Source organism: Polyodon spathula, chromosome 16 (assembly GCF_017654505.1).
Source record: "Polyodon spathula isolate WHYD16114869_AA chromosome 16, ASM1765450v1, whole genome shotgun sequence".
Classification (NCBI taxonomy): Eukaryota; Metazoa; Chordata; class Actinopteri; order Acipenseriformes; family Polyodontidae; genus Polyodon; species Polyodon spathula.
The window spans coordinates 14,160,472-14,172,749 of NC_054549.1; the positions used below are offsets into that span (position 1 = coordinate 14,160,472).

The window sequence follows — 12,278 nt, forward strand, 5'->3', positions numbered from 1 at the left end:
AGAATATTTGGTAATCACTACATAAAATAAAAATGAGTAACACTGATTATTTTATGTAGTTATGTTGTCATCACGCTACAGTAAACCCTGGCTGGCCTTTGTCCTCCGGAGGGCGATGAAGAGGAACCTGGCTCGGTCGTGGGATGCCTGCTGAACCTTCATTTCTCCTGAGCTGTGTGGGGGAATTGCTGTGGGTTTGGGAAAAATGTTTTGGACGTTCCAAATTGTGTGTTGTTAAACTGGTATGCATGCGAGTGTGTATGCACAGCCGGGAGTGAATGAGGTTCGTTAGATTGCACCGCTGCATGTGTGAGTGGTGGAGGAGGAACTGTTAAAGTGTGTGTGACAGTTTGAGTGAGAGACAGTACCTGCCTACAGTGTGAGATTTCAAGCCAGCTACAGTTGTTTGTGGTTAATAAATAAGACTGAGCGACACTCGCCTTGTCAGCAACTTTATTGCTGCTGCCGCAAAGAAAGGGTATGGCGCTACATTATATTCACACTGGTATTGTTTTGAGAGTCACCTTTTATTAGGGAGCGCCCCTAAATCCCTTTTTTTAGAAAGATACAGGATATTAATGCTTGTGATAGGGTAGCCATCTACCGTGTGGGTGTGTGCATTCGCTGCTGAGTGACAGGCAGGAGAGCGAGACGGCAGTTGAAGTTGATAAGCCCCCCACAGGCAAACAGGATTTATTTACATATCAGGTAAACACACTGAACAGCTCACGTGACACTACCAGCAATGACAGCGCACGGAGCACATACAGCACAGTGTATGAAAACTTTGGTGGGAGCTGCAATCTGAACTAATCTCTCTTCAGTAATAAACTAACTTTGCTGAAGAGATTGATCATGGCACATAAACGGTTAGGGCGGCTATTACTGTATTTGATAGCTGGAGAAGAAAGATAGATCCATTGTGTTCCTTAGGCGTTTACAAATATTGGGTGTCATGGTCTGTGTATTTTGAAGCCAGCTGTGTGTGTCGTAGTGTGTCTAGCTTTTCAAACACAATTTCAGCCAGCACCCTGAACCACTTGCAGCTCCCCTGGTGCACAAATAGCCGAGGGAACCTGACCTGATTTACTGACAGAGTGACCGTGTCCGGCATGGGCCAAAGCATAATAAGGGTGACTTGTTAAAATACACAATAACTGTTCTCACTCCCTTCAGACAATATTATGTTACCGTTTTTGGGCATGGCTGCAAACTTACCCATTTTGAGCAACTCAACTTTTGTTTTACAAGAGTTTTCCAGGATGACTTCCTAAAAGGTCTCTTTGTTTGTTGAGTGTTTGGGTTGTTTGCGGGGATGTCATCTTTCTGTGAGATATATAATAGGTGTTCCGTTGCAGGCTATTGGCAACAAGGCATTGAATAACAAGGACAGGTTTCTCTGAGACATTGGAGAATAAAGAAAAAAAGGTATTTGTCTGATATTGCATCTACACAAAGGAAACTGGCTGCAGTTTTGCTCCCTGCTTGTTAAAAGGTATGTCCCGAGCTTATTGCTTTGTGTGGACAGAGACTAGTTTTAACATGCCACGGCTTTCTCAGTGTGTCACCACATATACATGCTTGCGTTGACCTGCAGCGCATTCCTTTCTTAAAGGGTAGCGTTAGATGATCTTGAGAGGAATAGATTTGGCTTATTACAGGAGCAAACATCAAATACCAGCAAGACACAAGACAGAATTCCACGCTAACCCTGCTTTCTCAGATGAGCTCGGAGGTGCTTTCTTTCTTTGGCTGTAATTGTTCAGATGGTGCAAAGTGTTGTGCAGTCTGCAGACACCCTGCTGAACCTGAGTTCTGGAACACAACACAGCTTTTATATGTGCTCTGCTGTGGGCTGGGAACTCTGGATGACTTACCAGAATCCACTGCCCCTTAGAACACAGGTGTCCATTGACTAGCTGAGATAGTTTCTGAGCATAGCTCTACAAGAACTGCTTACAAGATGGAGTACCGTAGTGTATAGGGGCTGCTGGTGAATTGTTATAGCTGTGCCTCACCCTCCTCACCCTCCCCTCCACCCCTAACGACCCTATTAATTGAATTAGCCCTGGCAAAATGGAGGCCAGTGCTTTTGTATAATGGATACATTTATTTCCCCAAATGAAAGGACTTTGGGTATAAAGGAGGCAGGGATGTGAATTGTCTTGACACTGGTGGGGTAAACTGTTTCCGTTATTCAGTATCCATTGATCAGAATGTATAAAGTGAACCGGTATCTTTTCTATAAGGAAAGAGCCCCTTGTTTGGAGGGGAAGGTAGAAAAGAGCTGAAAGAGGAGAGTGTGTATGTGTGCTGAAAGCAAATTTTAAATTGTGCAAAAACACTCCATGTGGGCTGCATTTCCAGATGTATTTCCTGCCATTTTTTTTTTTGATAATAAAAACAAAAAAACAATGCAGCACTTTTCTCTAATGCTTGCTAAGCTTTTACTCAAGTCACAAAAATAAAAATAGAAATTAAAATAAAGTGAAACTACATTCGTGTTTGTGTTGAAACTTGAACTAAACAACGACATTGGCAGCTGAAGAAATATGATGGGGTGGGAAGGAAATGGAAAAAGACAACAGAGAAAAAAGATTGAATGGAAAGATAGAAAGACAGAATCAAAGCTGCACAGGTCTTCACCCCCCCCCCAGTGTATAATTTCATAAGAGAGAGGTGGGTTAACCCTGCCTATGGCCAAGATGTGGTTACCCAAATCTAAATAAACCTTCCATTCCTTAATACAAATAGTGTTGTAACTGTCCTCGTGGGAAATAGGTCTCTAATCTATTTCAGCTTCTGGGTGTAATAGTTTGTGAGTGTTAACAAGGAAACAAGAGTCATCTTAACTTAATTTCAGAGCTTGCAGTCTGCTTCCTCCACATCTGTTCTCAATTAGCCAAGTCAGTGGAGAGCTAATGCAAGTAGAGACTCTTCAGCAACAAACAATTTGATTCAGTTCAGGAAAGGAGGGGGGGACACAGATATATGTAGATGGAGAGAATCCTCATAGCATTTATCCGAGTTGGAAAACCTGCTTTAAGATGTTGGAGTTGTTCAGCAGAAATGTATGTAGGTTATGGAGATGAATCAAGGGGGGCTAGATTACGTTAAAAAGGATCTTTTTGGGCTTAATGCTTTTCCTGTTAGTTTCTTAGGTTACTACTCGTAACTCTGAAATAGCGAGGGTTCATTTTATACAAGCCTCTTAAAAGTGTCGTGTAATGTGATTTGTAATTAGTATGGCTTATCGTCGTGGGATTTAAGCTATTATGAGGTGCAAATTAAAACCTGAAGGTTTTCAAAAAAAGAAACATGACCAGAAACGTATTTGAACCCCTACACTCGAAACCCACTGCGTCAAGACAATAAGCTCCGGCTTCACACAAACATGCTTCCCTTTAACACCTGCCATATCTAGCACCTACTTGTCTGATTTCATTTTTTATGCATTCCAATGGCAGGCTTTTGAAACTTTTTGGAAAATGTTTTAGTCTGCAAAGGGTGGTGGCAGCTCCCAAACGTGGCATCTGGTCAGTATTTCTGCAGCAGCTTGTCTTTTGACGTGTGCTGCAGCACTGTGTACAATTGCATTGTTGATGTATTAATATTTATGTAAAAGGAAACAAAGCGTATTAATCTAGGTGTCCTGCATCTGACATGTTCCTTTTGATTTGCACATTACGTCTGAAGTGATTGTGCTCATAAATAAAGTACCCAGCTGCGGTGCTAGATAAAAGTGTCCGGGAAGCTTTTGTTTGACAGCCTTTTTTGCTCATGATTTTGGCTGTTTTGAAAATGTCCTTTAGAGAATGTGCCTTTTCTCTTGCCTGTTTTGATAGCTTCCCTCTTTTGCTCGTTCTTTGGCCATAAAAGTGACATGCGATTTTTCTCATCTGCTGGAACAGAGAGGCATCCAAAGCAGAGAGGTGACAGCGCAGTGAGAATAAAAGAATAGCAAGTTTGCACAAATTTATTCTCTTTGCCTCACATTTCTGAATACCTGTCGGGATCTGATTGCACAGGGGCTGTGCAAACAGTAACTGTTATCTGCAGGAATCTTGTTAATCTTGTCATAGCAATATTTGGATGAAGGAACTACAAATAACATAACTTCTGACAGTAATCAGATAGCTATTTGTTTATGAATATATTGCAATATATATATATATATATATATATATATATATATATATATATATATATATATATATTAAACCATCTCAGTTTCTTGGTTGAATATGTATAAGACTGACTGTAGATAATGTAATAGAATGTCATTCTGTTTGAGTTCTCCTGACAGTAAAAGTGGCTTTTAAAGTCTATTCCATCAGTTCTGTCTCTTGCAGCTCCCAAAGACACCCCTCCTCCTTAGTTACACCCCTGTAACTAAGCTGTTATAAACAGAAACATTACACTTCATCGCTATGGTTTACGTAACTTTGATTCTCCCCTTTGATCGTTACACACAAAAACAAGTGTTTTTTTTGTTTGTTTTGTTTTTTTTGAGTGCTGATTTGTAATTGGGCTGTTTTCAAGACAGCTTTTCTCTTGTGCTGCCAGTTTATCTCGCTGCAGAGACCAAGTTTGATTTGTAATCTTGTAGGAAACAACAAGGGGAATTTTTTTTTCTGTTTTCATTTGAAATGTGTGCTTGTGCAGCTTACAGTACAATGCATTATGAAAAATGTAACACATCACACAGCAGTCAGTTAGCAAAACCAATGAAAATGTGCATTCTATTTGTATCTTTAAAGACATCAGCATGATATTTAATAACTACACTTAAATATTTTTGAACAGTATTGTTGAATATGTTTAGCCACCAATGACTTTCATTTTTGTTTTGTGTGTGTGTATATATATATATATATATACACACACACACACACACACACACACACACACACACTCATATATATATTTGCATTACTGTTACATTAGTCCACCTTCCACAGTCTCCTGAACACACAAGACACACCTTTCGCAGTGTGAAAGCAGAGTGGATTCCTATGCTGTCCAGGTACAGTATGTGGTTTTGAATGGGACAGTTAACTTTAACACACTGTGATCGCCCTACTAGTAATTCTACGAAACTCTTTATTTGGAAGAGGTCAGCAGGAAAACCGGATTGAGAACAATATATGAACATAGTTTTAGATCTTTTATTTAACATCATGTAATTAAAGAAAAAGTCTACCAGAAACCACGATAGTAGTACGGTATTTTATGTTCAATTTAGAAATGTCACATTTTTCCATTTTTGTCATGTTTCCGTTAAGTGTATGGAAAACTATGAAGCGGTATGTAATTCAATATGTTAATGTATTATTCAGCAGGTTTCATTTGTCTTTATGAAGCAAAATGTGTTCATTCTATCGGGTGATTGAAAACTTTTGGCTATAGCTGCAGGCGGTTACAATCGTACTTGTGATCAGGTGAAATAGAAAATACACCTGGACATGTATTAATAGGATTGTGTTTGCAAAGATCATAACTTTTGATGCAACATAATATATCCATTTTAAAAGGTACATTTTAGCAAGCAATGCACAATTTCAGATTGTGGGGGCAAATATGCACAGAACTTCTCCAACTGTGAAATATAGGGATCCTGTGAATTACGAGAGGGATCTTTCACCCTGTAAAATACATGATCGTCATTTAAATCTATGTGGGTCTGCAAGAACCTAAGGCCATGCAGAATGGGGTGTATTTAGCCTTTGCATAGCAACTCGTTGAACTGTGCTGTAAGGCACAACCATCTCCGCTACATCTTTGCCCTTTCGGCAAACTAGATATCTGCAGACAGAAGAGAAAACATTTTCTGTCTTATTAAAAATAATTCAGTGCCACAGGGTTACTTAAACCAACAAGAACAGAGTAATTTAAATGAATTTCCAGAAGCTTGGTCTGCCAGTGCTATATGTACAATTTAGATTAGGTTTTGCCAGAAAGCTGCAATCTGGTAATGACAGAACACCTGCTGAAAGAGACAATATTGTTGATTAGCTTTAGAATGACACCTTTAAACTTGAGCAAAGAGAAACCTGGTGTTAGCATGCAGTTATTTACCAAACACTGTTAGAATTCCTGACTAGAAAAGTGCTGTGTTAAATAACAAACTGTACGTTTCCGGTTTGTGTCCAGTTTTTTGAACGTGAGGATTTAATTTATAATGGCCCACTACTGCAAGTATTACCATTTGGCAGGTGAGACTTGGCCTGCAGATTTTAAGGATTAGAGGAAACTAGTGAACTGATAAGTGGTTGTATACTAAAAAGAGGTTTACAATCCTGCCTTCCATTATTCAGTATTCCAGTATAAGATTTACAATGACTTTCATCATCAGCTCTCTGCTTCACTTTTATTTTGTCCTAGTTCTTCTGTCATAAGATGCAAGCAAAATAATTACAACACTTTTGTTTTAAACGCACATCCAAAATGCAGCATATAAACAACCAAAATGTGTCCCCTTTGTGGTTTTGCATAATGAAAGGAGTAGGTAGGTGGCTGTTGGCAGTCGAAAGAAAGCAAATTCTCTTCTGAGGAAATGCTGTTAGTCCCTACTGACACGATGCAGCTTTCATTTACACATATACCTCCTGCAATGTTTACAGGTTCTCTTTCTCTTCAATGAAGGTAATCATCCACTGTTCTCTAATGCAGTACATACAATGGAAATGACTGTCATTATTTTGTGCAAATCAGGCGAAACTTGGCTGCCTGGAAGTGTGTTAATAAAAAAGCTGCAGTTTACAACATGGTGAAGTCAGTTGACAAAATAAACATGCTGGCAAAAGGGTAGCATAAGTAGGCCATTGTATTGGGAAGGATTTTCCATGGAAGGAAAGAAGTAAAATTCATTTTCTTATAATTATAAATAAAACACAAGTGGTACAAAAGCCCTCAAGTGATAACTCCTTTGGAAATAGCCTTAACTCCAACATTTATTTTCGGGATTCACATTTAATGCATAGCTTGCAGTGTCCTTCATTTGAACACTACAGTACATTTGAACAAGGGCATACCTGTGTCATCGTATGCACTGTGTGTAAACTGCATAGCCCATTTACGAATTATCCATCTGTGACAAAGTGCCTGCCCCTGTGTATATTATCTGTTATATGTTGCATGTGGTGTGTTAAATGTTGGTGTATAGTCATTGGTACACGGGATATAAACGGGTTTGTGTAACACGAGTGTTTAAAATGTATATTTGTATTTAGGCACGAGGATTGTAGCACTTCACGTGCAAGTAAAAAGTAATAATATGTGAGCACAGGGAATTGCACTTTTTATTAATTCACATGCAGTTGTACCGAGACTCCAATTGAATGATTGATTAGCAGTCGAGTCTTGGTACAGCTGAATAAAAACACCACGTTTTCACCCACTCGCGGTTGGGTGTTTGGTGAGTGGAGAACGGGAGAGAGAGAGAGAGGAGAAATTATTTACAACAATTGCTATTGCGTGCTGGTGGGACCAGCACGATACTTGTTTATGTAAACTCACCGTGTTTGTCAGTGTGTCTGTCCGTGCACTGTTTTGTTAAGTATAGTTCGTTTTTGTTTGTCTCTTTTATTTTGGCTTAGAGTGCCGTGTCCTGTTTTCTGTTTGTTTAAACCCTTTTATTTTACAATAAACTGGCGCAAGCAAGCGCCATCATCACTTCACATCATCTGTCCTGTCTGTGTATTTCATTCCTTTTCCTGGTTCTGATGCCGCCCACTTCGGCCATCTCTGCGACACCATCTCAAGAGGATTGTTTGGTTTCCAGTTACACATGCCTTCTCTAAAACCTGCACAATGGAAAGACCTGCGACTAGAGGAATACATGTTGCACCACAGAGGTCTGGCAATAAAGCTAATGCATATTTGGCATGAGTTGCCTAATGAGTTGTTTAACCTTGAGCTCCTCTGTGCAGTTGTGCGGTATGGTGCAATAGAGAGAGGCGCTCACTTGAGCTGCTTAATTGGTATTCCAGAAGCGGAGTGGAGCATTAGGAGTGAACTAATGCACTCCTATTAATTTCCCTTTCACACTGTCAGTCAGGACACTAAAGGCAATTGGATCTGAGTGACCCCTTGGGGGCCTTGGGGGCCTTGAGCTTACAGTCCCGAAGGGGCTGGTGAATGGAATCCAGCCCGACTGACAAGCCTCGTCCTTCTGTGTGCAATCCAGCCCCTGCATCCTGGCATTAGGACACTGAGAGTCCCAGGTGCACTGCGATTTAGAAGGGCCTGTTTTAATCTTTTCCTTCCTGACAGTTTTATAGACGTGATGGATAGCTGTAAAGCACCGCGTGGAAACCGCTTAACTGCTCTCAATGGAAGGTCGTGGCGTTTATTATGAAGCATGGCAGACGGGACAGTATGTTCAATTAAGATTGAAACCTGGGACAATGTTGTTCTAATTAACCTACTCTATTGAACCTGCCCTGGTCAATTACCCTGCATTTTTCCAGCAAGAGACCAGTTATAATGTTCACCTGCTTAGCTATGCCCACTGAAACCTTCCAAACTGAAATAGTTATGCACAAAAATATATGGTTAAATCCCTAAAGGTACCCAAGTTCTAATGTTAGGAGATTATGATGTCAAACCACTTTCCTACCTGTAACACCCAATTTTGGAAAGGATTCTAAAAAAAACATTATGTGTGATTTAACGCACTGCCATAGAGGGGAAGTGAACAATAAATCCTTTTTATAACCCCCCCTTTGTTTGACACATACAGTGAGATATCAGGCAGCCAATGGCGGCCGTTCTAAGGAGTGTGCCATACATTTGATCGCGAAGTATCACAGAGAGAGCTGCTAAGAAACATTATTGTAAAACTTTTATTTGCGTGCAACGTGGCTGAGATGAAATCCTGTTCAGATTGATAGGACAGATGCAAAGATTAGGCTTGTGGTTTTGAGCCAAATGAGGACTGATGGGGCCAGTCTAGGGTGCCCAGCCATGTCAATAGGCATGCTAATGGGAAAGCACAGGGCAGCGTCTTCAAAAGCGGAAGAGGTTACAGGTCTCTCTGTGGAAAGCAACCTTTTCTCGGTAATGGCCCACATCTTCACAGGGGATAGTAAATATTCATCAAGGTCAATCAAAACTGCTGATTTATTGTTCAGTAAACTGTGCAATAAAGGGTGTTATTACTGGCAGCTTCGTCAATACAAGTAACCACCAACAGGCACCTTGGGTCACGCAAGATGTCCAATGGAAAGGTTTCTGACATGTTGCCCTGGCTTTGATTTTAATGGTTATTTTTATGGTTAGCACCACTTGGTCTCACTCATTTTATGGTTCTCTGGTGTAAGACAGTGAGAGTTGACATGTACAGAAATCTGAATCTGTGTTTTTGTTCAATACAACAGTACAGTCTGTCACTTCAGGTGACATGAGCCTGCATCCAACGCCCAACAAGCCATTGGATATGTGGGAATCTGAAACCTTGAGTGCCGCATTAACAATGAACCCTGAAGGAGGCCAACATCAATGCAGGAGCTGGCTGACTCTGAAGCACAACAGCTTGCTGGGAACTGCAATTTACTTTGGCAGGGAGGGTCTGTAGTTGTCTGGCATGGGAGAAAGAGAGAATAGGGGGATCAGTGTCAATTTAGTTTGTGTAACTGCTGTAAAATCAATTCATTTTGGAGTCCTGCATTCTAGATGCATTTCCAGACTCTTGTCAACATTAAGGTGTTTCCAGTTGCTCTGTAAAGATGTATGGATGTAATCAGTAAATAATTGGGCGGCATTATCAGCATTAATCATTTTTATTTGGTTACAGGTTAATTATGTATTCCTTCTGTTATCTCAGAATATCATAGTCCTTATTGTTTTTAAGATGTACCCTGATATCAGAAGGTATTTTTTTCCAAATTTGAATAGGGAATTTTCGATTTGTAACAGGGGTCAAGGAGGTCTGCAATTGTGCAGAGCTGCATGCAACAACTGTGTTGAAAATAAAATAAAGGGCATTAGGATTCGGCTAGAGCTGTTCAAGATCAACATAGTTCTTTGGGCTTGCAGCTCTCCACGGATTGCATTTTAACTTGAAGTCTCTCCAGCACATTAATATTTCACTTTTTTCTTTTATAAACATTGATCTAAGCACTTTATAATCACCACCACGGTCTTTACCAGCACTGTTTGGCAAAGTGCATCGTTTGAAGGAGCAATGAGGTCAGATTCTAATGGGAATGGAATTCAGATTTCTGTTTTGTGGTTTTGTTTCCAAGACTCCTGATCCCCGTGCATTACACTTCAGTTCCTCTGCAGCTATTTTTGGTTCATTAACGGACTGTGCTTAGAGGGAGTGCTGTAGGAAAGGGTGATAAGTGGAACAGGCCAATTAATGTTCCTTATTCCCTGTTAACAATTGGAAACTGGGCTGAATGCATTTGTTAGTATGGAAAAAGAGATAGGGTTTGTGAAGTGGACAACTGTTTAGTCAAGTGCATTAGACCCCTGCAAAACTTTTAATCTTGATGATAAGATTATGCTCCTAAGTGATGGAATCTGTTAAATCAACATTATACTTCTTCATCTTTGTGGTCAGTAATGGCATGCAATAAAAGAGAAAGACGTATTTGCATAATTGTGCTTGGAGTGCTCAACACCCAAAGCTTTCCAGTAGGACTGCTATTGTATGTAATAAAGTCCTTCTATTCACTTGTCAGTTGCTAATATAATATGCAGTACTGCGTGTTTGACATCTGGGGACATTCTAATTACAGTACTGTGCAAAAGGACTGCGACAAAAGTAACAGGTTTGTCTTTGTGATTGTACAGGCAGGGTGTGCATTTCCTCTCTGCTCAAACACTGATTAATTGGTTAATTAGTTTAACAGGTTATCAAAAAAAGAGCCCATTTTCAGACAGCTTGCGCTATGTCTAATTGGACATTATCATTGCTGCTGCAGTCAATGTAGTCTGAATGTCCCCAGGAGGGGATGAGTTTATTGGCCAGGTATCACTGCATGTCAAGTGTTTTTTTTTTTTATTGAAGTGACGTTAAGTAAATGCCTTTTCTACTTGTAAGAATGACTGCAGGTAACAAATCACAAAATGGATTTCTGCATAATTAAGAGGAGAACCGCAGTTGTCAATATTGTTGATATGCCCCATTGTTTTGAAGACATTTCAATTAAAAGGAACACAGTAGAAACTGTCACATCCTTTCTTGTAACACCCCCTCTATTAACCGATGGATCTCTGACATGTGTCATTTACACACACTGCAACCACATGAAAGGTACAGGTGGAAACTGATCAATGTACGTTTTATTATGGGTCTAAAACAGTAAATTCAGCTTTAAAAAAAAAAAAAGGAAGACGGTGATTTTGGGAATTCAGTTTCACTTTTTGTGTCACGCAAAACCCAGTTTAACCATGTTTAATAAAAGAAAGCAAGGGTTTAATATAATTATTACCATTAAAAAGCTGAAACAAGATATTTTTTCTCCGACCTCCAAAGCCAGGGTTGTTGTTGTTGTTGTTTCAGACTCGGGTTAACAAGCGCAATGCAAAAGCACCTGTCCCATTTACTTCGACTGAGAAAGCACGTTAAGAACTGTTTGTGGATTGCTGTTTCGTAAATTGGCAAATACTGTACTACACAAATATGCATTGATATGTATCTTTTCAATACAGTCGAGCTGTGCTTTTTTAGGGCTGATATTTCTGAGAGGAAGGGAATGCTGGGTTGCAGCACTTGCTGATAACCCACTGCCCCCTGATGTGAGTCACCCAGGGAGTGTACAGTATTACTAATTGCAGCAGTATTTCTGGCTTCAAGCTTTCAAGCTTTTCATTGGCTTCTCACATTAGGCATTCAGTATTAGAGTGTTTAAACAGAATTATTTACTGTATTTTTGATCTGCTCTCATTTGAGTTTGCTCTTGTTTACTACTGAATTTACTGTGTTTTATAACTGCTGTTTTCTGTAATGTGATATTTTGTAAGGTGGTCTTTTGTAACAACTGCAAGTCGTCCTAGATAAGGGCGTCTGCTAAGAAATACATAATAATGTTTCTGAGCCAATTGAGGATGATTTAATCGTGCTTGATCTGCATGTGAAAATACGGTTTCCACAGTGATGTTTAGGCCTTTGTCAGGCACCAGGCCTGATGGGGGTGTGTGCTGGGAGCAGTCTCTCAGAGTGAAGAAGTTGTGTGTGATCGAGGTGTTCTTTTGTCTGCCTTTTCCTGTGTCTGAAATATCCTTTTCTGTTTTCTGGTATTTAGGTTTTAACAGTTAAAGAAGAATAC

The 12,278-nt window shown here is 39.9% G+C and overlaps 1 protein-coding gene across 1 annotated transcript in view; it reads left to right on the forward strand.

The window, feature by feature from the left end:
* The window catches only part of LOC121328241 (agrin-like), a 163,784-nt gene that overhangs the window by 47,205 nt on the left and 104,301 nt on the right, over positions 1–12,278 (forward strand). The gene's annotated exons all lie outside the window — the stretch shown is intronic.